The sequence below is a fragment of the Ranitomeya imitator genome, chromosome 1 (genome assembly GCF_032444005.1).
Source record: "Ranitomeya imitator isolate aRanImi1 chromosome 1, aRanImi1.pri, whole genome shotgun sequence".
In the NCBI taxonomy this organism is placed as follows: Eukaryota; Metazoa; Chordata; class Amphibia; order Anura; family Dendrobatidae; genus Ranitomeya; species Ranitomeya imitator.
In genome coordinates this window covers 611819319-611843851 of record NC_091282.1, presented here as the reverse complement: position 1 = coordinate 611843851, position 24533 = coordinate 611819319, and the positions used below count along the sequence as shown (strand labels likewise).

Below are 24533 nucleotides of genomic sequence, written 5' to 3'. Positions count from 1 at the left end.
TAGAAATGGCACACGTAGTGCTGGAGAATGCCACCCAGTGCCAAACACCAATAGTACACATGGTGCTGGAGAATGCCGGGGTCGGCCATGTTTTTTCTAGACCTGGCTAACGGGACGTCTTTATCATGCTCGTTAGCCCGGTATAGAGTCGCCCCTGCTGCTGCTGGAGAGGGGCGTGGTCGGCTAACGGGACGTCTTTAATCATACTCGTTAGCCCGGTCTAGAGTCGCCCCTGCTGCTGCTGGAGAGGGGCGTGGTCGGCTAACGGGACGTCTTTATCATGCTCGTTAGCCCGGTCTAGAGTCGCCTCTGCTGCTGGAGAGGGGCGTGGTCGGCTAACGGGACGTCTTTAATCATGCTCGTTAGCCCGGTCTAGAGTCGCCCCAGCTGCTGGAGAGGGGCGTGGTCGGTCTTGTTTTTCCAGACCGGGCTAACGGGACGCCTTTATCAGGTTCGTTAGCCCGATCTAGAGTCCGCACCAACAGTACACATAGTGCTGGAGAATGCCGTCCGAGGCCCGTAGAAGTGGCACACGTAGTGCTGGAGAGTGCCATCCACTGCCAGACACCAATAGTACACCTGGTGCTTGAGAATGCCGTCCAGTGCCCACACCAACAGTACACATAGTGCTGGAGGATGCCGTCTGATGCCCGTAGAAGTGGCACACGTAGCGCTGGAGAGTGCCATCCACTGCCAGACACCAATAGTACACCTGGTGCTGGAGAATGCCATCCAGTGCCCACACCAACAGTACACATAGTGCTGGAGAATGCCGTCCAGTGGCCATACCAACAGTACACATGGTGCTGGACAATGCCGTCCGTGGCCCGTAGAAGTGGCACACGTAGCGCTGGAGAGTGCCATCCACTGCCAGACACCAATAGTACACCTGGTGCTGGAGAATGCCAACCAGTGCCCACACCAACAGTACACATAGTGCTGGAGGATGCCGTCTGATGCCCGTAGAAGTGGCACACGTAGCGCTGGAGAGTGCCATCCACTGCCAGACACCAATAGTACACCTGGTGCTGGAGAATGCCATCCAGTGCCCACACCAACAGTACACATGGTGCTGGACAATGCCGTCCGTGGCCCGTAGAAGTGGCACACGTAGCGCTGGAGAGTGCCATCCACTGCCAGACACCAATAGTACACCTGGTGCTGGAGAATGCCAACCAGTGCCCACACCAACAGTACACATAGTGCTGGAGAATGCCGTCTGATGCCCATAGAAATGGCACACGTAGTGCTGGAGAATGCCACCCAGTGCCAAACACCAATAGTACACCTGGTGCTGGAGAATGCCGGGGTCGGCCATGTTTTTTCTAGACCTGGCTAACGGGACGTCTTTATCATGCTCGTTAGCCCGGTCTAGAGTCGCCCCAGCTGCTGGAGAGGGGCGTGGTCGGTCATGTTTTTCCAGACCGGGCTAACGGGACGCCTTTATCAGGTTCGTTAGCCCGATCTAGAGTCCGCACCAACAGTACACATAGTGCTGGAGAATGCCGTCCGAGGCCCGTAGAAGTGGCACACGTAGTGCTGGAGAGTGCCATCCACTGCCAGACACCAATAGTACACCTGGTGCTTGAGAATGCCGTCCAGTGCCCACACCAACAGTACACATAGTGCTGGAGGATGCCGTCTGATGCCCGTAGAAGTGGCACACGTAGCGCTGGAGAGTGCCATCCACTGCCAGACACCAATAGTACACCTGGTGCTGGAGAATGCCATCCAGTGCCCACACCAACGGTACACATAGTGCTGGAGAATGCCGTCCAGTGGCCATACCAACAGTACACATGGTGCTGGACAATGCCGTCCAGTGCCCACACCAACAGTACACATGGTGCTGGACAATGCCGTCCGTGGCCCGTAGAAGTGGCACACGTAGCGCTGGAGAGTGCCATCCACTGCCAGACACCAATAGTACACCTGGTGCTGGAGAATGCCAACCAGTGCCCACACCAACAGTACACATAGTGCTGGAGAATGCCGTCTGATGCCCATAGAAATGGCACACGTAGTGCTGGAGAATGCCACCCAGTGCCAAACACCAATAGTACACCTGGTGCTGGAGAATGCCGGGGTCGGCCATGTTTTTCTAGACCTGGCTAACGGGACGTCTTTATCATGCTCGTTAGCCCGGTCTAGAGTCGCCTCTGCTGCTGGAGAGGGGCGTGGTCGGCTAACGGGACGTCTTTAATCATGCTCGTTAGCCCGGTCTAGAGTCGCCCCAGCTGCTGGAGAGGGGCGTGGTCGGTCTTGTTTTTCCAGACCGGGCTAACGGGACGCCTTTATCAGGTTCGTTAGCCCGATCTAGAGTCCGCACCAACAGTACACATAGTGCTGGAGAATGCCGTCCGAGGCCCGTAGAAGTGGCACACGTAGTGCTGGAGAGTGCCATCCACTGCCAGACACCAATAGTACACCTGGTGCTTGAGAATGCCGTCCAGTGCCCACACCAACAGTACACATAGTGCTGGAGGATGCCGTCTGATGCCCGTAGAAGTGGCACACGTAGCGCTGGAGAGTGCCATCCACTGCCAGACACCAATAGTACACCTGGTGCTGGAGAATGCCATCCAGTGCCCACACCAACGGTACACATAGTGCTGGAGAATGCCGTCCAGTGGCCATACCAACAGTACACATGGTGCTGGAGAATGCCGTCCAGTGCCCACACCAACAGTACACATGGTGCTGGACAATGCCGTCCGTGGCCCGTAGAAGTGGCACACGTAGCGCTGGAGAGTGCCATCCACTGCCAGACACCAATAGTACACCTGGTGCTGGAGAATGCCAACCAGTGCCCACACCAACAGTACACATAGTGCTGGAGAATGCCGTCTGATGCCCATAGAAATGGCACACGTAGTGCTGGAGAATGCCACCCAGTGCCAAACACCAATAGTACACATGGTGCTGGAGAATGCCGGGGTCGGCCATGTTTTTTCTAGACCTGGCTAACGGGACGTCTTTATCATGCTCGTTAGCCCGGTATAGAGTCGCCCCTGCTGCTGCTGGAGAGGGGCGTGGTCGGCTAACGGGACGTCTTTAATCATACTCGTTAGCCCGGTCTAGAGTCGCCCCTGCTGCTGCTGGAGAGGGGCGTGGTCGGCTAACGGGACGTCTTTATCATGCTCGTTAGCCCGGTCTAGAGTCGCCCCAGCTGCTGGAGAGGGGCGTGGTCGGCTAACGGGACGTCTTTAATCATGCTCGTTAGCCCGGTCTAGAGTCGCCCCAGCTGCTGGAGAGGGGCGTGGTCGGTCATGTTTTTCCAGACCGGGCTAACGGGACGCCTTTATCAGGTTCGTTAGCCCGATCTAGAGTCCGCACCAACAGTACACATAGTGCTGGAGAATGCCGTCCGAGGCCCGTAGAAGTGGCACACGTAGTGCTGGAGAGTGCCATCCACTGCCAGACACCAATAGTACACCTGGTGCTTGAGAATGCCGTCCAGTGCCCACACCAACAGTACACATAGTGCTGGAGGATGCCGTCTGATGCCCGTAGAAGTGGCACACGTAGCGCTGGAGAGTGCCATCCACTGCCAGACACCAATAGTACACCTGGTGCTGGAGAATGCCATCCAGTGCCCACACCAACGGTACACATAGTGCTGGAGAATGCCGTCCAGTGGCCATACCAACAGTACACATGGTGCTGGAGAATGCCGTCCAGTGCCCACACCAACAGTACACATGGTGCTGGACAATGCCGTCCGTGGCCCGTAGAAGTGGCACACGTAGCGCTGGAGAGTGCCATCCACTGCCAGACACCAATAGTACACCTGGTGCTGGAGAATGCCAACCAGTGCCCACACCAACAGTACACATAGTGCTGGAGAATGCCGTCTGATGCCCATAGAAATGGCACACGTAGTGCTGGAGAATGCCACCCAGTGCCAAACACCAATAGTACACCTGGTGCTGGAGAATGCCGGGGTCGGCCATGTTTTTCTAGACCTGGCTAACGGGACGTCTTTATCATGCTCGTTAGCCCGGTCTAGAGTCGCCTCTGCTGCTGGAGAGGGGCGTGGTCGGCTAACGGGACGTCTTTAATCATGCTCGTTAGCCCGGTCTAGAGTCGCCCCAGCTGCTGGAGAGGGGCGTGGTCGGTCTTGTTTTTCCAGACCGGGCTAACGGGACGCCTTTATCAGGTTCGTTAGCCCGATCTAGAGTCCGCACCAACAGTACACATAGTGCTGGAGAATGCCGTCCGAGGCCCGTAGAAGTGGCACACGTAGTGCTGGAGAGTGCCATCCACTGCCAGACACCAATAGTACACCTGGTGCTTGAGAATGCCGTCCAGTGCCCACACCAACAGTACACATAGTGCTGGAGGATGCCGTCTGATGCCCGTAGAAGTGGCACACGTAGCGCTGGAGAGTGCCATCCACTGCCAGACACCAATAGTACACCTGGTGCTGGAGAATGCCATCCAGTGCCCACACCAACAGTACACATAGTGCTGGAGAATGCCGTCCAGTGGCCATACCAACAGTACACATGGTGCTGGACAATGCCGTCCGTGGCCCGTAGAAGTGGCACACGTAGCGCTGGAGAGTGCCATCCACTGCCAGACACCAATAGTACACCTGGTGCTGGAGAATGCCAACCAGTGCCCACACCAACAGTACACATAGTGCTGGAGGATGCCGTCTGATGCCCGTAGAAGTGGCACACGTAGCGCTGGAGAGTGCCATCCACTGCCAGACACCAATAGTACACCTGGTGCTGGAGAATGCCATCCAGTGCCCACACCAACAGTACACATGGTGCTGGACAATGCCGTCCGTGGCCCGTAGAAGTGGCACACGTAGCGCTGGAGAGTGCCATCCACTGCCAGACACCAATAGTACACCTGGTGCTGGAGAATGCCAACCAGTGCCCACACCAACAGTACACATAGTGCTGGAGAATGCCGTCTGATGCCCATAGAAATGGCACACGTAGTGCTGGAGAATGCCACCCAGTGCCAAACACCAATAGTACACCTGGTGCTGGAGAATGCCGGGGTCGGCCATGTTTTTTCTAGACCTGGCTAACGGGACGTCTTTATCATGCTCGTTAGCCCGGTCTAGAGTCGCCCCAGCTGCTGGAGAGGGGCGTGGTCGGTCATGTTTTTCCAGACCGGGCTAACGGGACGCCTTTATCAGGTTCGTTAGCCCGATCTAGAGTCCGCACCAACAGTACACATAGTGCTGGAGAATGCCGTCCGAGGCCCGTAGAAGTGGCACACGTAGTGCTGGAGAGTGCCATCCACTGCCAGACACCAATAGTACACCTGGTGCTTGAGAATGCCGTCCAGTGCCCACACCAACAGTACACATAGTGCTGGAGGATGCCGTCTGATGCCCGTAGAAGTGGCACACGTAGCGCTGGAGAGTGCCATCCACTGCCAGACACCAATAGTACACCTGGTGCTGGAGAATGCCATCCAGTGCCCACACCAACGGTACACATAGTGCTGGAGAATGCCGTCCAGTGGCCATACCAACAGTACACATGGTGCTGGAGAATGCCGTCCAGTGCCCACACCAACAGTACACATGGTGCTGGACAATGCCGTCCGTGGCCCGTAGAAGTGGCACACGTAGCGCTGGAGAGTGCCATCCACTGCCAGACACCAATAGTACACCTGGTGCTGGAGAATGCCAACCAGTGCCCACACCAACAGTACACATAGTGCTGGAGAATGCCGTCTGATGCCCATAGAAATGGCACACGTAGTGCTGGAGAATGCCACCCAGTGCCAAACACCAATAGTACACATGGTGCTGGAGAATGCCGGGGTCGGCCATGTTTTTCTAGACCTGGCTAACGGGACGTCTTTATCATGCTCGTTAGCCCGGTATAGAGTCGCCCCTGCTGCTGGAGAGGGGCGTGGTCGGCTAACGGGACGTCTTTAATCATACTCGTTAGCCCGGTCTAGAGTCGCCCCTGCTGCTGCTGGAGAGGGGCGTGGTCGGCTAACGGGACGTCTTTATCATGCTCGTTAGCCCGGTCTAGAGTCGCCCCAGCTGCTGGAGAGGGGCGTGGTCGGCTAACGGGACGTCTTTAATCATGCTCGTTAGCCCGGTCTAGAGTCGCCCCAGCTGCTGGAGAGGGGCGTGGTCGGTCATGTTTTTCCAGACCGGGCTAACGGGACGCCTTTATCAGGTTCGTTAGCCCGATCTAGAGTCCGCACCAACAGTACACATAGTGCTGGAGAATGCCGTCCGAGGCCCGTAGAAGTGGCACACGTAGTGCTGGAGAGTGCCATCCACTGCCAGACACCAATAGTACACCTGGTGCTTGAGAATGCCGTCCAGTGCCCACACCAACAGTACACATAGTGCTGGAGGATGCCGTCTGATGCCCGTAGAAGTGGCACACGTAGCGCTGGAGAGTGCCATCCACTGCCAGACACCAATAGTACACCTGGTGCTGGAGAATGCCATCCAGTGCCCACACCAACGGTACACATAGTGCTGGAGAATGCCGTCCAGTGGCCATACCAACAGTACACATGGTGCTGGAGAATGCCGTCCAGTGCCCACACCAACAGTACACATGGTGCTGGACAATGCCGTCCGTGGCCCGTAGAAGTGGCACACGTAGCGCTGGAGAGTGCCATCCACTGCCAGACACCAATAGTACACCTGGTGCTGGAGAATGCCAACCAGTGCCCACACCAACAGTACACATAGTGCTGGAGAATGCCGTCTGATGCCCATAGAAATGGCACACGTAGTGCTGGAGAATGCCACCCAGTGCCAAACACCAATAGTACACATGGTGCTGGAGAATGCCGGGGTCGGCCATGTTTTTCTAGACCTGGCTAACGGGACGTCTTTATCATGCTCGTTAGCCCGGTATAGAGTCGCCCCTGCTGCTGCTGGAGAGGGGCGTGGTCGGCTAACGGGACGTCTTTAATCATACTCGTTAGCCCGGTCTAGAGTCGCCCCTGCTGCTGCTGGAGAGGGGCGTGGTCGGCTAACGGGACGTCTTTAATCATGCTCGTTAGCCCGGTCTAGAGTCGCCCCAGCTGCTGGAGAGGGGCGTGGTCGGTCATGTTTTTCCAGACCGGGCTAACGGGACGCCTTTATCAGGTTCGTTAGCCCGATCTAGAGTCCGCACCAACAGTACACATAGTGCTGGAGAATGCCGTCCGAGGCCCGTAGAAGTGGCACACGTAGTGCTGGAGAGTGCCATCCACTGCCAGACACCAATAGTACACCTGGTGCTTGAGAATGCCGTCCAGTGCCCACACCAACAGTACACATAGTGCTGGAGGATGCCGTCTGATGCCCGTAGAAGTGGCACACGTAGCGCTGGAGAGTGCCATCCACTGCCAGACACCAATAGTACACCTGGTGCTGGAGAATGCCATCCAGTGCCCACACCAACAGTACACATAGTGCTGGAGAATGCCGTCCAGTGGCCATACCAACAGTACACATGGTGCTGGAGAATGCCGTCCAGTGCCCACACCAACAGTACACATGGTGCTGGACAATGCCGTCCGTGGCCCGTAGAAGTGGCACACGTAGCGCTGGAGAGTGCCATCCACTGCCAGACACCAATAGTACACCTGGTGCTGGAGAATGCCAACCAGTGCCCACACCAACAGTACACATAGTGCTGGAGAATGCCGTCTGATGCCCATAGAAATGGCACACGTAGTGCTGGAGAATGCCACCCAGTGCCAAACACCAATAGTACACCTGGTGCTGGAGAATGCCGGGGTCGGCCATGTTTTTTCTAGACCTGGCTAACGGGACGTCTTTATCATGCTCGTTAGCCCGGTCTAGAGTCGCCCCAGCTGCTGGAGAGGGGCGTGGTCGGTCATGTTTTTCCAGACCGGGCTAACGGGACGCCTTTATCAGGTTCGTTAGCCCGATCTAGAGTCCGCACCAACAGTACACATAGTGCTGGAGAATGCCGTCCGAGGCCCGTAGAAGTGGCACACGTAGTGCTGGAGAGTGCCATCCACTGCCAGACACCAATAGTACACCTGGTGCTTGAGAATGCCGTCCAGTGCCCACACCAACAGTACACATAGTGCTGGAGGATGCCGTCTGATGCCCGTAGAAGTGGCACACGTAGCGCTGGAGAGTGCCATCCACTGCCAGACACCAATAGTACACCTGGTGCTGGAGAATGCCATCCAGTGCCCACACCAACAGTACACATAGTGCTGGAGAATGCCGTCCAGTGGCCATACCAACAGTACACATGGTGCTGGAGAATGCCGTCCAGTGCCCACACCAACAGTACACATGGTGCTGGACAATGCCGTCCGTGGCCCGTAGAAGTGGCACACGTAGCGCTGGAGAGTGCCATCCACTGCCAGACACCAATAGTACACCTGGTGCTGGAGAATGCCAACCAGTGCCCACACCAACAGTACACATAGTGCTGGAGAATGCCGTCTGATGCCCATAGAAATGGCACACGTAGTGCTGGAGAATGCCACCCAGTGCCAAACACCAATAGTACACATGGTGCTGGAGAATGCCGGGGTCGGCCATGTTTTTCTAGACCTGGCTAACGGGACGTCTTTATCATGCTCGTTAGCCCGGTATAGAGTCGCCCCTGCTGCTGGAGAGGGGCGTGGTCGGCTAACGGGACGTCTTTAATCATACTCGTTAGCCCGGTCTAGAGTCGCCCCTGCTGCTGCTGGAGAGGGGCGTGGTCGGCTAACGGGACATCTTTATCATGCTCGTTAGCCCGGTCTAGAGTCGCCCCTGCTGCTGGAGAGGGGCGTGGTCGGCTAACGGGACGTCTTTAATCATGCTCGTTAGCCCGGTCTAGAGTCGCCCCAGCTGCTGGAGAGGGGCGTGGTCGGTCATGTTTTTCCAGACCGGGCTAACGGGACGCCTTTATCAGGTTCGTTAGCCCGATCTAGAGTCCGCACCAACAGTACACATAGTGCTGGAGAATGCCGTCCGAGGCCCGTAGAAGTGGCACACGTAGTGCTGGAGAGTGCCATCCACTGCCAGACACCAATAGTACACCTGGTGCTTGAGAATGCCGTCCAGTGCCCACACCAACAGTACACATAGTGCTGGAGGATGCCGTCTGATGCCCGTAGAAGTGGCACACGTAGCGCTGGAGAGTGCCATCCACTGCCAGACACCAATAGTACACCTGGTGCTGGAGAATGCCATCCAGTGCCCACACCAACGGTACACATAGTGCTGGAGAATGCCGTCCAGTGGCCATACCAACAGTACACATGGTGCTGGAGAATGCCGTCCAGTGCCCACACCAACAGTACACATGGTGCTGGACAATGCCGTCCGTGGCCCGTAGAAGTGGCACACGTAGCGCTGGAGAGTGCCATCCACTGCCAGACACCAATAGTACACCTGGTGCTGGAGAATGCCAACCAGTGCCCACACCAACAGTACACATAGTGCTGGAGAATGCCGTCTGATGCCCATAGAAATGGCACACGTAGTGCTGGAGAATGCCACCCAGTGCCAAACACCAATAGTACACCTGGTGCTGGAGAATGCCGGGGTCGGCCATGTTTTTCTAGACCTGGCTAACGGGACGTCTTTATCATGCTCGTTAGCCCGGTCTAGAGTCGCCCCAGCTGCTGGAGAGGGGCGTGGTCGGCTAACGGGACGTCTTTAATCATGCTCGTTAGCCCGGTATAGAGTCGCCCCAGCTGCTGGAGAGGGGCGTGGTCGGTCATGTTTTTCCAGACCGGGCTAACGGGACGCCTTTATCAGGTTCGTTAGCCCGATCTAGAGTCCGCACCAACAGTACACATAGTGCTGGAGAATGCCGTCCGAGGCCCGTAGAAGTGGCACACGTAGTGCTGGAGAGTGCCATCCACTGCCAGACACCAATAGTACACCTGGTGCTTGAGAATGCCGTCCAGTGCCCACACCAACAGTACACATAGTGCTGGAGGATGCCGTCTGATGCCCGTAGAAGTGGCACACGTAGCGCTGGAGAGTGCCATCCACTGCCAGACACCAATAGTACACCTGGTGCTGGAGAATGCCATCCAGTGCCCACACCAACAGTACACATGGTGCTGGACAATGCCGTCCGTGGCCCGTAGAAGTGGCACACGTAGCGCTGGAGAGTGCCATCCACTGCCAGACACCAATAGTACACCTGGTGCTGGAGAATGCCAACCAGTGCCCACACCAACAGTACACATAGTGCTGGAGAATGCCGTCTGATGCCCATAGAAATGGCACACGTAGTGCTGGAGAATGCCACCCAGTGCCAAACACCAATAGTACACCTGGTGCTGGAGAATGCCGGGGTCGGCCATGTTTTTTCTAGACCTGGCTAACGGGACGTCTTTATCATGCTCGTTAGCCCGGTCTAGAGTCGCCCCAGCTGCTGGAGAGGGGCGTGGTCGGCTAACGGGACGTCTTTATCATGCTCGTTAGCCCGGTCTAGAGTCGCCCCAGCTGCTGGAGAGGGGCGTGGTCGGTCATGTTTTTCCAGACCGGGCTAACGGGACGCCTTTATCAGGTTCGTTAGCCCGATCTAGAGTCCGCACCAACAGTACACATAGTGCTGGAGAATGCCGTCCGAGGCCCGTAGAAGTGGCACACGTAGTGCTGGAGAGTGCCATCCACTGCCAGACACCAATAGTACACCTGGTGCTTGAGAATGCCGTCCAGTGCCCACACCAACAGTACACATAGTGCTGGAGGATGCCGTCTGATGCCCGTAGAAGTGGCACACGTAGCGCTGGAGAGTGCCATCCACTGCCAGACACCAATAGTACACCTGGTGCTGGAGAATGCCATCCAGTGCCCACACCAACGGTACACATAGTGCTGGAGAATGCCGTCCAGTGGCCATACCAACAGTACACATGGTGCTGGAGAATGCCGTCCAGTGCCCACACCAACAGTACACATGGTGCTGGACAATGCCGTCCGTGGCCCGTAGAAGTGGCACACGTAGCGCTGGAGAGTGCCATCCACTGCCAGACACCAATAGTACACCTGGTGCTGGAGAATGCCAACCAGTGCCCACACCAACAGTACACATAGTGCTGGAGAATGCCGTCTGATGCCCATAGAAATGGCACACGTAGTGCTGGAGAATGCCACCCAGTGCCAAACACCAATAGTACACCTGGTGCTGGAGAATGCCGTGGTCGGCCATGTTTTTCTAGACCTGGCTAACGGGACGTCTTTATCATGCTCGTTAGCCCGGTATAGAGTCGCCCCTGCTGCTGGAGAGGGGCGTGGTCGGCTAACGGGACGTCTTTAATCATGCTCGTTAGCCCGGTATAGAGTCGCCCCTGCTGCTGGAGAGGGGCGTGGTCGGCTAACGGGACGCCTTTAATCATGCTCGTTAGCCCGGTATAGAGTCGCCCCAGCTGCTGGAGAGGGGCGTGGTCGGCCATGTTTTTTCTAGACCTGGCTAACGGGACGTCTTTATCATGCTCGTTAGCCCGGTCTAGAGTCGCCCCTGCTGCTGCTGGAGAGGGGCGTGGTCGGCTAACGGGACGTCTTTATCATGCTCGTTAGCCCGGTCTAGAGTCGCCCCTGCTGCTGCTGGAGAGGGGCGTGGTCGGCTAACGGGACGTCTTTAATCATGCTCGTTAGCCCGGTCTAGAGTCGCCCCAGCTGCTGGAGAGGGGCGTGGTCGGTCATGTTTTTCCAGACCGGGCTAACGGGACGCCTTTATCAGGTTCGTTAGCCCGATCTAGAGTCCGCACCAACAGTACACATAGTGCTGGAGAATGCCGTCCGAGGCCCGTAGAAGTGGCACACGTAGTGCTGGAGAGTGCCATCCACTGCCAGACACCAATAGTACACCTGGTGCTTGAGAATGCCGTCCAGTGCCCACACCAACAGTACACATAGTGCTGGAGGATGCCGTCTGATGCCCGTAGAAGTGGCACACGTAGCGCTGGAGAGTGCCATCCACTGCCAGACACCAATAGTACACCTGGTGCTGGAGAATGCCATCCAGTGCCCACACCAACGGTACACATAGTGCTGGAGAATGCCGTCCAGTGGCCATACCAACAGTACACATGGTGCTGGAGAATGCCGTCCAGTGCCCACACCAACAGTACACATGGTGCTGGACAATGCCGTCCGTGGCCCGTAGAAGTGGCACACGTAGCGCTGGAGAGTGCCATCCACTGCCAGACACCAATAGTACACCTGGTGCTGGAGAATGCCAACCAGTGCCCACACCAACAGTACACATAGTGCTGGAGAATGCCGTCTGATGCCCATAGAAATGGCACACGTAGTGCTGGAGAATGCCACCCAGTGCCAAACACCAATAGTACACCTGGTGCTGGAGAATGCCGTGGTCGGCCATGTTTTTCTAGACCTGGCTAACGGGACGTCTTTATCATGCTCGTTAGCCCGGTATAGAGTCGCCCCTGCTGCTGGAGAGGGGCGTGGTCGGCTAACGGGACGTCTTTAATCATGCTCGTTAGCCCGGTATAGAGTCGCCCCTGCTGCTGGAGAGGGGCGTGGTCGGCTAACGGGACGCCTTTAATCATGCTCGTTAGCCCGGTATAGAGTCGCCCCTGCTGCTGGAGAGGGGCGTGGTCGGCTAACGGGACGTCTTTAATCATGCTCGTTAGCCCGGTCTAGAGTCGCCCCTGCTGCTGGAGAGGGGCGTGGTCGGCTAACGGGACGTCTTTAATCATGCTCGTTAGCCCGGTCTAGAGTCGCCCCTGCTGCTGGAGAGGGGCGTGGTCGGCTAACGGGACGCCTTTAATCATGCTCGTTAGCCCGGTATAGAGTCGCCCCTGCTGCTGGAGAGGGGCGTGGTCGGCTAACGGGACGCATTTATCATGTTCGTTAGCCCGGTCTAGAGTCGCCCCAGCTGCTGCTGGAGAGGGGCGTGGTCGGCAGTGGCTGGCCGGGGGGCGGGGTTACGGCGCTATGGCAACCATGATCCGGCCTGCATGGAAGGTGGAAGGGGGAGGAGTGGTGTGACACGCCGGGCTGCCTGTAGTGGAGGCTCGGGGGGCGGAGTCAGCACCGTGCAGCAGCCGCACACTGACATGCTCTCCCCGGCTCTTCCCGCCTCTTCCCGGTACAGTGAAGCCGGGGGAAGGGCGGCCGGGCTCTGTGTGTGACATGGCGCCGAGCCCGCCCCCTGCTTCCCCGCTCCGGCTGCAGCAGCCATGACGTCACCTGTGAGCGCCGGCTTTGAACCGTGGAGCTGCCGGCCGGTAAGTACGTGCCCGTATCGGCACCACCGCTGCATGTCTGTATGGGGTCAGCTGTGGGGGGCACGGCCGGGGAGACCGGGGTCCCTGCAGTCTGTATGGGGTCAGCTGTGGGGGCACTGCGGGGGAGACAGGCTGTCCCCGTAAGGGGACGGTGAGAAGAGCACAGTGTATGGGGTCAGCTGTGGGGGCACTGTGGGGGAGACAGGCTGTCCCCGTAAGGGGACGGTGAGAAGAGCACAGTGTATAGGGTCAGCTGTGGGGGCACTGTGGGGGAGACAGGCTGTCCCCGTAAGGGGACGGTGAGGAGAGCACAGAGTGTGGGGGCACTGTGGGGGAGACAGGCTGTCCCCGTAAGGGGACGGTGAGGAGAGCACAGTGTGTGGGGGCACTGTGGGGGAGACAGGCTGTCCCCGTAAGTGGACGGTGAGAAGAGAACAGTGTATGGGGTTAGCTGTGGGGGAGACAGGCTGTCCCCGTAAGGGGACGGTGAGAAGAGCACAGTGTATGGGGTCAGCTGTGGGGGAGACAGGCTGTCCCCGTAAGGGGACGGTGAGGAGAGCACAGTGTGTGGGGGCACTGTGGGGGAGACAGGCTGTCCCCGTAAGGGGACGGTGAGGAGAGCACAGTGTATGGGGTTAGCTGTGGGGAAGACAGGCTGTCCCCGTAAGGGGACGGTGAGAAGAGCACAGTGTATGGGGTCAGCTGTGGGGGCACTGTGGGGGAGACAGGCTGTCCCCGTAAGGGGACGGTGAGGAGAGCACAGTGTGTGGGGGCACTGTGGGGGAGACAGGCTGTCCCCGTAAGTGGACGGTGAGAAGAGAACAGTGTATGGGGTTAGCTGTGGGGGAGACAGGCTGTCCCCGTAAGGGGACGGTGAGAAGGGAACAGTGTATGGGGTCAGCTGTGGGGGCACTGTGGGGGAGACAGGCTGTCCCCGTAAGGGGACGGTGAGAAGAGCACAGTGTATGGGGTCAGCTGTGGGGGCACTGTGGGGGAGACAGGCTGTCCCCGTAAGGGGACGGTGAGGAGAGCACAGTGTGTGGGGGCACTGTGGGGGAGACAGGCTGTCCCCGTAAGGGGACGGTGAGGAGAGCACAGTGTATGGGGTTAGCTGTGGGGGAGACAGGCTGTCCCCGTAAGGGGACGGTGAGAAGAGCACAGTGTATGGGGTCAGCTGTGGGGGCACTGTGGGGGAGACAGGCTGTCCCCGTAAGGGGACGGTGAGGAGAGCACAGTGTGTGGGGGCACTGTGGGGGAGACAGGCTGTCCCCGTAAGTGGACGGTGAGAAGAGAACAGTGTATGGGGTTAGCTGTGGGGGAGACAGGCTGTCCCCGGAAGGGGACGGTGAGAAGGGAACAGTGTATGGGGTCAGCTGTGGGGGCACTGTGGGGGAGACAGGCTGTCCCCGTAAGGGGACGGTGAGGAGAGCACAGTGTGTGGGGGCACTGTGGGGGAGACAGGCTGTCCCCGTAAGTGGACGGTGAGAAGAGAACAGTGTATGGGGTTAGCTGTGGGGGAGACAGGCTGTCCCCGTAAGGGGACGGTGAGAAGAGCACAGTGTATGGGGTCAGCTGTGGGGGCACTGTGGGGGAGACAGGCTGTCCCCGTAAGGGGACGGTGAGAAGAGAACAGTGTATGGGGTCAGCTGTGGGGGCACTGTGGGGGAGACAGGCTGTCCCCGTAAGGGGACGGTGAGAAGAGAACAGTGTATGGGGTCAGCTGTGGGGGGCACTTCGGGCGAGACAGGCGGTCCCCGGAAGGGGATGGTGAGAGAGGCACAGTGAATGGGGTCAGCTGTGGGGGGCATGGCAGGGGTACAGGCAGTCCCTGGGGGGTGAGGGGAGGGTTAGGGGGGCTGTGTTGTCACTGCTATGAACACTAATTATAAAATACAATATTTCCCTTATTAATTTTTATTTTTTTCTTTCCCTGTCTCTCAGTAGGTAACAGAGCGTCACCCACAGGAAGCTCTTGGGCAGTCGCCGGCTCGCTGTGTCTCTGCTGGGAATATACGCTCATGGAAGAAGGGGTTAATGTACCAGTAGACTTAATAGGACTTAGAATAAAAATTATTTAAAAATTCAATAATTTCCTTTTTTTTTTTTCAAATAGGTAGCAAGGCATCGTGGACACTGGCTCAAGAACTGGCGGGACAAGGACTCCAAGTTTCCCTAATGGACGACATCGCTATGGAGGAACACTGCTCTCCGGCCTCCATCATCATGTGGAGCAGCTAAGCCTCTTCATCCTCGGTTCGGGTAAGTGACAATCCATGTATGTATGGTCTAAGGAGCTGTCATGGCACATGTACATACATGTATGTGTATACATGTATATACAGTCAGTTGTCATGGCACTCGGGAAGTCACACCAGGGGGCTGTGTGGCTCTGTAGACCTCTACAGCACCACACAGCCCCCTCTACACCAATCCACAGCCATCCTCAGCCCCTCAGAGACAGCACCCATCCTCTGACACCCTCCTCCAGGGCCTGACACCCTCCTCCAGGGCCTGACACCCTCCTCCAGGGCCTGACACCCTCCTCCAGGGCCTGACACCCTCCTCCAGGGCCTGACACCCTCCTCCAGGGCCTGACACCCTCCTCCAGGGCCTGACAGCCTCCTCCAGGGCCTGACAGCCTCCTCCAGGGCCTGACAGCCTCCTCCAGGGCCTGACAGCCTCCTCCAGGGCCTGACAGCCTCCTCCAGGGCCTGACAGCCTCCTCCAGGGCCTGACAGCCTCCTCCAGGGCCTGACAGCCTCCTCCAGGGCCTGACAGCCTCCTCCAGGGCCTGACAGCCTCCTCCAGGGCCTGACAGCCTCCTCCAGGGCCTGACAGCCTCCTCCAGGGCCTGACAGCCTCCTCCAGGGCCTGACAGCCTCCTCCAGGGCCTGACAGCCTCCTCCAGGGCCTGACAGCCTCCTCCAGGGCCTGACAGCCTCCTCCAGGGCCTGACAGCCTCCTCCAGGGCCTGACAGCCTCCTCCAGGGCCTGACAGCCTCCTCCAGGGCCTGACAGCCTCCTCCAGGGCCTGACAGCCTCCTCCAGGGCCTGACAGCCTCCTCCAGGGCCTGACAGCCTCCTCCAGGGCCTGACAGCCTCCTCCAGGGCCTGACAGCCTCCTCCAGGGCCTGACAGCCTCCTCCAGGGCCTGACAGCCTCCTCCAGGGCCTGACAGCCTCCTCCAGGGCCTGACAGCCTCCTCCAGGGCCTGACAGCCTCCTCCAGGGCCTGACAGCCTACTCCAGGGCCTGACAGCCTCCTCCAGGGCCTGACACCCTCCTCCAGCCTCTGACACCCTCCTCCATGGCCTGACACCCTCCTCCATGGCCTGACAGCCTCCTCCAGGGCCTGACAGCCTCCTCCAGGGCCTGACAGCCTCCTCCAGGGCCTGACAGCCTCCTCCAGGGCCTGACAGCCTCCTCCAGGGCCTGACAGCCTCCTCCAGGGCCTGACAGCCTCCTCCAGGGCCTGACAGCCTCCTCCAGGGCCTGACAGCCTCCTCCAGGGCCTGACAGCCTCCTCCAGGGCCTGACAGCCTCCTCCAGGGCCTGACAGCCTCCTCCAGGGCCTGACAGCCTCCTCCAGGGCCTGACAGCCTCCTCCAGGGCCTGACAGCCTCCTCCAGGGCCTGACAGCCTCCTCCAGCCTCTGACACCCTCCTCCAGCCTCTGACACCCTCCTCCATGGCCTGACACCCTCCTCCATGGCCTGACAGCCTCCTCCAGGGCCTGACAGCCTCCTCCAGGGCCTGACAGCCTCCTCCAGGGCCTGACAGCCTCCTCCAGGGCCTGACAGCCTCCTCCAGGGCCTGACACCCTCCTCCAGGGCCTGACACCCTCCTCCAGGGCCTGACACCCTCCTCCAGGGCCTGACACCCTCCTCCAGGGCCTGACACCCTCCTCCAGGGCCTGACACCCTCCTCCAGGGCCTGACACCCTCCTCCAGGGCCTGACACCCTCCTCCAGGGCCTGACACCCTCCTCCAGGGCCTGACACCCTCCTCCAGGGCCTGACACCCTCCTCCAGGGCCTGACACCCTCCTCCAGGGCCTGACACCCTCCTCCAGGGCCTGACACCCTCCTCCAGGGCCTGACACCCTCCTCCAGGGCCTGACACCCTCCTCCAGGGCCTGACACCCTCCTCCAGGGCCTGACACCCTCCTCCAGGGCCTGACACCCTCCTCCAGGGCCTGACACCCTCCTCCAGGGCCTGACACCCTCCTCCAGGGCCTGACACCCTCCTCCAGGGCCTGACACCCTCCTCCAGGGCCTGACACCCTCCTCCAGGGCCTGACACCCTCCTCCAGGGCCTGACACCCTCCTCCAGGGCCTGACACCCTCCTCCAGGGCCTGACACCCTCCTCCAGGGCCTGACACCCTCCTCCAGGGCCTGACACCCTCCTCCAGGGCCTGACACCCTCCTCCAGGGCCTGACACCCTCCTCCAGGGCCTGACACCCTCCTCCAGGGCCTGACACCCTCCTCCAGGGCCTGACACCCTCCTCCAGGGCCTGACACCCTCCTCCAGGGCCTGACACCCTCCTCCAGGGCCTGACACCCTCCTCCAGGGCCTGACACCCTCCTCCAGGGCCTGACACCCTCCTCCAGGGCCTGACACCCTCCTCCAGGGCCTGACACCCTCCTCCAGGGCCTGACACCCTCCTCCAGGGCCTGACACCCTCCTCCAGGGCCTGACACCCTCCTCCAGGGCCTGACACCCTCCTCCAGGGCCTGACACCCTCCTCCAGGGCCTGACACCCTCCTCCAGGGCCTGACACCCTCCTCCAGGGCCTGACACCCTCCTCCAGGGCCTGACACCCTCCTCCAGGGCCTGACACCCTCCTCCAGGGCCTGACACCCTCCTCCAGGGCCTGACACCCTCCTCCAGGGCCTGACACCCTCCTCCAGGGCCTGACACCCTCCTCCAGGGCCTGACACCCTCCTCCAGGGCCTGACACCCTCCTCCAGGGCCTGACACCCTCCTCCAGGGCCTGACACCCTCCTCCAGGGCCTGACACCCTCCTCCAGGGCCTGACACCCTCCTCCAGGGCCTGACACCCTCCTCCAGGGCCTGACACCCTCCTCCAGGGCCTGACACCCTCCTCCAGGGCCTGACACCCTCCTCCAGGGCCTGACACCCTCCTCCAGGGCCTGACACCCTCCTCCAGGGCCTGACACCCTCCTCCAGGGCCTGACACCCTCCTCCAGGGCCTGACACCCTCCTCCAGGGCCTGACACCCTCCTCCAGGGCCTGACACCCTCCTCCAGGGCCTGACACCCTCCTCCAGGGCCTGACACCCTCCTCCAGGGCCTGACACCCTCCTCCAGGGCCTGACACCCTCCTCCAGGGCCTGACACCCTCCTCCAGGGCCTGACACCCTCCTCCAGGGCCTGACACCCTCCTCCAGGGCCTGACACCCTCCTCCAGGGCCTGACACCCTCCTCCAGGGCCTGACACCCTCCTCCAGGGCCTGACACCCTCCTCCAGGGCCTGACACCCTCCTCCAGGGCCTGACACCCTCCTCCAGGGCCTGACACCCTCCTCCAGGGCCTGACACCCTCCTCCAGGGCCTGACACCCTCCTCCAGGGCCTGACACCCTCCTCCAGGGCCTGACACCCTCCTCCAGGGCCTGACACCCTCCTCCAGGGCCTGACACCCTCCTCCAGGGCCTGACACCCTCCTCCAGGGCCTGACACCCTCCTCCAGGGCCTGACACCCTCCTCCAGGGCCTGACACCCTCCTCCAGGGCCTGACACCCTCCTCCAGGGCCTGACACCCTCCTCCAGGGCCTGACACCCTCCTCCAGGGCCTGACACCCTCCTCCAGGGCCTGACACCCTCCTCCAGGGCCTGACACCCTCCTCCAGGGCCTGACACCCTCCTCCAGGGCCTGACACCCTCCTCCAGGGCCTGACACCCTCCTCCAGGGCCTGACACCCTCCTCCAGGGCCTGACACCCTCCTCCAGGGCCTGACACCCTCCTCCAGGGCCTGACACCCTCCTCCAGGGCCTGACACCCTCCTCCAGGGCCTGACACCCTCCTCCAGGGCCTGACACCCTCCTCCAGGGCCTGACACCCTCCTCCAGGGCCTGACACCCTCCTCCAGGGCCTGACACCCTCCTCCAGGGCCTGACACCCTCCTCCAGGGCCTGACACCCTCCTCCAGGGCCTGACACCCTCCTCCAGGGCCTGACACCCTCCTCCAGGGCCTGACACCCTCCTCCAGGGCCTGACACCCTCCTCCAGGGCCTGACACCCTCCTCCAGGGCCTGACACCCTCCTCCAGGGCCTGACACCCTCCTCCAGGGCCTGACACCCTCCTCCAGGGCCTGACACCCTCCTCCAGGGCCTGACACCCTCCTCCAGGGCCTGACACCCTCCTCCAGGGCCTGACACCCTCCTCCAGGGCCTGACACCCTCCTCCAGGGCCTGACACCCTCCTCCAGGGCCTGACACCCTCCTCCAGGGCCTGACACCCTCCTCCAGGGCCTGACACCCTCCTCCAGGGCCTGACACCCTCCTCCAGGGCCTGACACCCTCCTCCAGGGCCTGACACCCTCCTCCAGGGCCTGACACCCTCCTCCAGGGCCTGACACCCTCCTCCAGGGCCTGACACCCTCCTCCAGGGCCTGACACCCTCCTCCAGGGCCTGACACCCTCCTCCAGGGCCTGACACCCTCCTCCAGGGCCTGACACCCTCCTCCAGGGCCTGACACCCTCCTCCAGGGCCTGACACCCTCCTCCAGGGCCTGACACCCTCCTCCAGGGCCTGACACCCTCCTCCAGGGCCTGACACCCTCCTCCAGGGCCTGACACCCTCCTCCAGGGCCTGACACCCTCCTCCAGGGCCTGACACCCTCCTCCAGGGCCTGACACCCTCCTCCAGGGCCTGACACCCTCCTCCAGGGCCTGACACCCTCCTCCAGGGCCTGACACCCTCCTCCAGGGCCTGACACCCTCCTCCAGGGCCTGACACCCTCCTCCAGGGCCTGACACCCTCCTCCAGGGCCTGACACCCTCCTCCAGGGCCTGACACCCTCCTCCAGGGCCTGACACCCTCCTCCAGGGCCTGACACCCTCCTCCAGGGCCTGACACCCTCCTCCAGGGCCTGACACCCTCCTCCAGGGCCTGACACCCTCCTCCAGGGCCTGACACCCTCCTCCAGGGCCTGACACCCTCCTCCAGGGCCTGACACCCTCCTCCAGGGCCTGACACCCTCCTCCAGGGCCTGACACCCTCCTCCAGGGCCTGACACCCTCCTCCAGGGCCTGACACCCTCCTCCAGGGCCTGACACCCTCCTCCAGGGCCTGACACCCTCCTCCAGGGCCTGACACCCTCCTCCAGGGCCTGACACCCTCCTCCAGGGCCTGACACCCTCCTCCAGGGCCTGACACCCTCCTCCAGGGCCTGACACCCTCCTCCAGGGCCTGACACCCTCCTCCAGGGCCTGACACCCTCCTCCAGGGCCTGACACCCTCCTCCAGGGCCTGACACCCTCCTCCAGGGCCTGACACCCTCCTCCAGGGCCTGACACCCTCCTCCAGGGCCTGACACCCTCCTCCAGGGCCTGACACCCTCCTCCAGGGCCTGACACCCTCCTCCAGGGCCTGACACCCTCCTCCAGGGCCTGACACCCTCCTCCAGGGCCTGACACCCTCCTCCAGGGCCTGACACCCTCCTCCAGGGCCTGACACCCTCCTCCAGGGCCTGACACCCTCCTCCAGGGCCTGACACCCTCCTCCAGGGCCTGACACCCTCCTCCAGGGCCTGACACCCTCCTCCAGGGCCTGACACCCTCCTCCAGGGCCTGACACCCTCCTCCAGGGCCTGACACCCTCCTCCAGGGCCTGACACCCTCCTCCAGGGCCTGACACCCTCCTCCAGGGCCTGACACCCTCCTCCAGGGCCTGACACCCTCCTCCAGGGCCTGACACCCTCCTCCAGGGCCTGACACCCTCCTCCAGGGCCTGACACCCTCCTCCAGGGCCTGACACCCTCCTCCAGGGCCTGACACCCTCCTCCAGGGCCTGACACCCTCCTCCAGGGCCTGACACCCTCCTCCAGGGCCTGACACCCTCCTCCAGGGCCTGACACCCTCCTCCAGGGCCTGACACCCTCCTCCAGGGCCTGACACCCTCCTCCAGGGCCTGACACCCTCCTCCAGGGCCTGACACCCTCCTCCAGGGCCTGACACCCTCCTCCAGGGCCTGACACCCTCCTCCAGGGCCTGACACCCTCCTCCAGGGCCTGACACCCTCCTCCAGGGCCTGACACCCTCCTCCAGGGCCTGACACCCTCCTCCAGGGCCTGACACCCTCCTCCAGGGCCTGACACCCTCCTCCAGGGCCTGACACCCTCCTCCAGGGCCTGACACCCTCCTCCAGGGCCTGACACCCTCCTCCAGGGCCTGACACCCTCCTCCAGGGCCTGACACCCTCCTCCAGGGCCTGACACCCTCCTCCAGGGCCTGACACCCTCCTCCAGGGCCTGACACCCTCCTCCAGGGCCTGACACCCTCCTCCAGGGCCTGACACCCTCCTCCAGGGCCTGACACCCTCCTCCAGGGCCTGACACCCTCCTCCAGGGCCTGACACCCTCCTCCAGGGCCTGACACCCTCCTCCAGGGCCTGACACCCTCCTCCAGGGCCTGACACCCTCCTCCAGGGCCTGACACCCTCCTCCAGGGCCTGACACCCTCCTCCAGGGCCTGACACCCTCCTCCAGGGCCTGACACCCTCCTCCAGGGCCTGACACCCTCCTCCAGGGCCTGACACCCTCCTCCAGGGCCTGACACCCTCCTCCAGGGCCTGACACCCTCCTCCAGGGCCTGACACCCTCCTCCAGGGCCTGACACCCTCCTCCAGGGCCTGACACCCTCCTCCAGGGCCTGACACCCTCCTCCAGGGCCTGACACCCTCCTCCAGGGCCTGACACCCTCCTCCAGGGCCTGACACCCTCCTCCAGGGCCTGACACCCTCCTCCAGGGCCTGACACCCTCCTCCAGGGCCTGACACCCTCCTCCAGGGCCTGACACCCTCCTCCAGGGCCTGACACCCTCCTCCAGGGCCTGACACCCTCCTCCAGGGCCTGACACCCTCCTCCAGGGCCTGACACCCTCCTCCAGGGCCTGACACCCTCCTCCAGGGCCTGACACCCTCCTCCAGGGCCTGACACCCTCCTCCAGGGCCTGACACCCTCCTCCAGGGCCTGACACCCTCCTCCAGGGCCTGACACCCTCCTCCAGGGCCTGACACCCTCCTCCAGGGCCTGACACCCTCCTCCAGGGCCTGACACCCTCCTCCAGGGCCTGACACCCTCCTCCAGGGCCTGACACCCTCCTCCAGGGCCTGACACCCTCCTCCAGGGCCTGACACCCTCCTCCAGGGCCTGACACCCTCCTCCAGGGCCTGACACCCTCCTCCAGGGCCTGACACCCTCCTCCAGGGCCTGACACCCTCCTCCAGGGCCTGACACCCTCCTCCAGGGCCTGACACCCTCCTCCAGGGCCTGACACCCTCCTCCAGGGCCTGACACCCTCCTCCAGGGCCTGACACCCTCCTCCAGGGCCTGACACCCTCCTCCAGGGCCTGACACCCTCCTCCAGGGCCTGACACCCTCCTCCAGGGCCTGACACCCTCCTCCAGGGCCTGACACCCTCCTCCAGGGCCTGACACCCTCCTCCAGGGCCTGACACCCTCCTCCAGGGCCTGACACCCTCCTCCAGGGCCTGACACCCTCCTCCAGGGCCTGACACCCTCCTCCAGGGCCTGACACCCTCCTCCAGGGCCTGACACCCTCCTCCAGGGCCTGACACCCTCCTCCAGGGCCTGACACCCTCCTCCAGGGCCTGACACCCTCCTCCAGGGCCTGACACCCTCCTCCAGGGCCTGACACCCTCCTCCAGGGCCTGACACCCTCCTCCAGGGCCTGACACCCTCCTCCAGGGCCTGACACCCTCCTCCAGGGCCTGACACCCTCCTCCAGGGCCTGACACCCTCCTCCAGGGCCTGACACCCTCCTCCAGGGCCTGACACCCTCCTCCAGGGCCTGACACCCTCCTCCAGGGCCTGACACCCTCCTCCAGGGCCTGACACCCTCCTCCAGGGCCTGACACCCTCCTCCAGCCTCTGACACCCTCCTCCATGGCCTGACACCCTCCTCCAGCCTCTGACACCATCCTCCATGGCCTGACACCCTCCTCCAGGGCCTGACACCCTCCTCCAGGGCCTGACACCCTCCTTCAGCCTCTGACACCCTCCTTCAGCCTCTGACACCCTCCTTCAGCCTCTGACACCCTCCTCCAGCCTCTGACACCCTCCTCCAGCCTCTGACACCCTCCTCCATGGCCTGACACCCTCCTCCAGGGCCTGACACCCTCCTCCAGCCTCTGACACCCTCCTTCAGCCTCTGACACCCTCCTCCAGGGCCTGACACCCTCCTCCAGGGCCTGACACCCTCCTCCAGGGCCTGACACCCTCCTCCAGGGCCTGACACCCTCCTCCAGCCTCTGACACCCTCCTCCAGGGCCTGACACCCTCTTCCATGGCCTGACACCCTCCTCCAGCCTCTGACACCCTCCTCCATGGCCTGACACCCTCCTCCAGCCTCTGACACCCTCCTCCAGGGCCTGACACCCTCCTCCAGGGCCTGACACCCTCCTCCAGCCTCTGACACCCTCCTCCATGGCCTGACACCCTCCTCCAGCCTCTGACACCCTCCTCCATGGCCTGACACCCTCCTCCATGGCCTGACACCCTCCTCCATGGCCTGACACCCTCCTCCATGGCCTGACACCCTCCTCCATGGCCTGACACCCTCCTCCATGGCCTGACACCCTCCTCCATGGCCTGACACCCTCCTCCATGGCCTGACACCCTCCTCCATGGCCTGACACCCTCCTCCAGCCTCTGACACCCTCCTCCATGGCCTGACACCCTCCTCCAGCCTCTGACACCCTCCTCCATGGCCTGACACCCTCCTCCAGGGCCTGACACCCTCCTCCAGGGCCTGACACCCTCCTCCAGGGCCTGACACCCTCCTCCAGGGCCTGACACCCTCCTCCAGGGCCTGACACCCTCCTCCAGGGCCTGACACCCTCCTCCAGGGCCTGACACCCTCCTCCAGGGCCTGACACCCTCCTCCAGGGCCTGACACCCTCCTCCAGGGCCTGACACCCTCCTCCAGGGCCTGACACCCTCCTCCAGGGCCTGACACCCTCCTCCAGGGCCTGACACCCTCCTCCAGGGCCTGACACCCTCCTCCAGGGCCTGACACCCTCCTCCAGGGCCTGACACCCTCCTCCAGGGCCTGACACCCTCCTCCAGGGCCTGACACCCTCCTCCAGGGCCTGACA

At 61.8% G+C, this 24533-nt stretch overlaps 1 long non-coding RNA gene across 1 annotated transcript in view; it reads left to right on the top strand.

The window, feature by feature from the left end:
• Nucleotides 1-12901: 12901 nt before the first annotated feature.
• Nucleotides 12902-24533, top strand: part of LOC138637355 (uncharacterized) — a 33705-nt gene continuing 22073 nt past the window's right edge. The window contains exons 1-2 of the long non-coding RNA XR_011312386.1: nt 12902-13176; nt 15118-15435. This is a non-coding gene — a long non-coding RNA (uncharacterized lncRNA). The remainder of the gene's footprint in view (nt 13177-15117; nt 15436-24533) is intronic.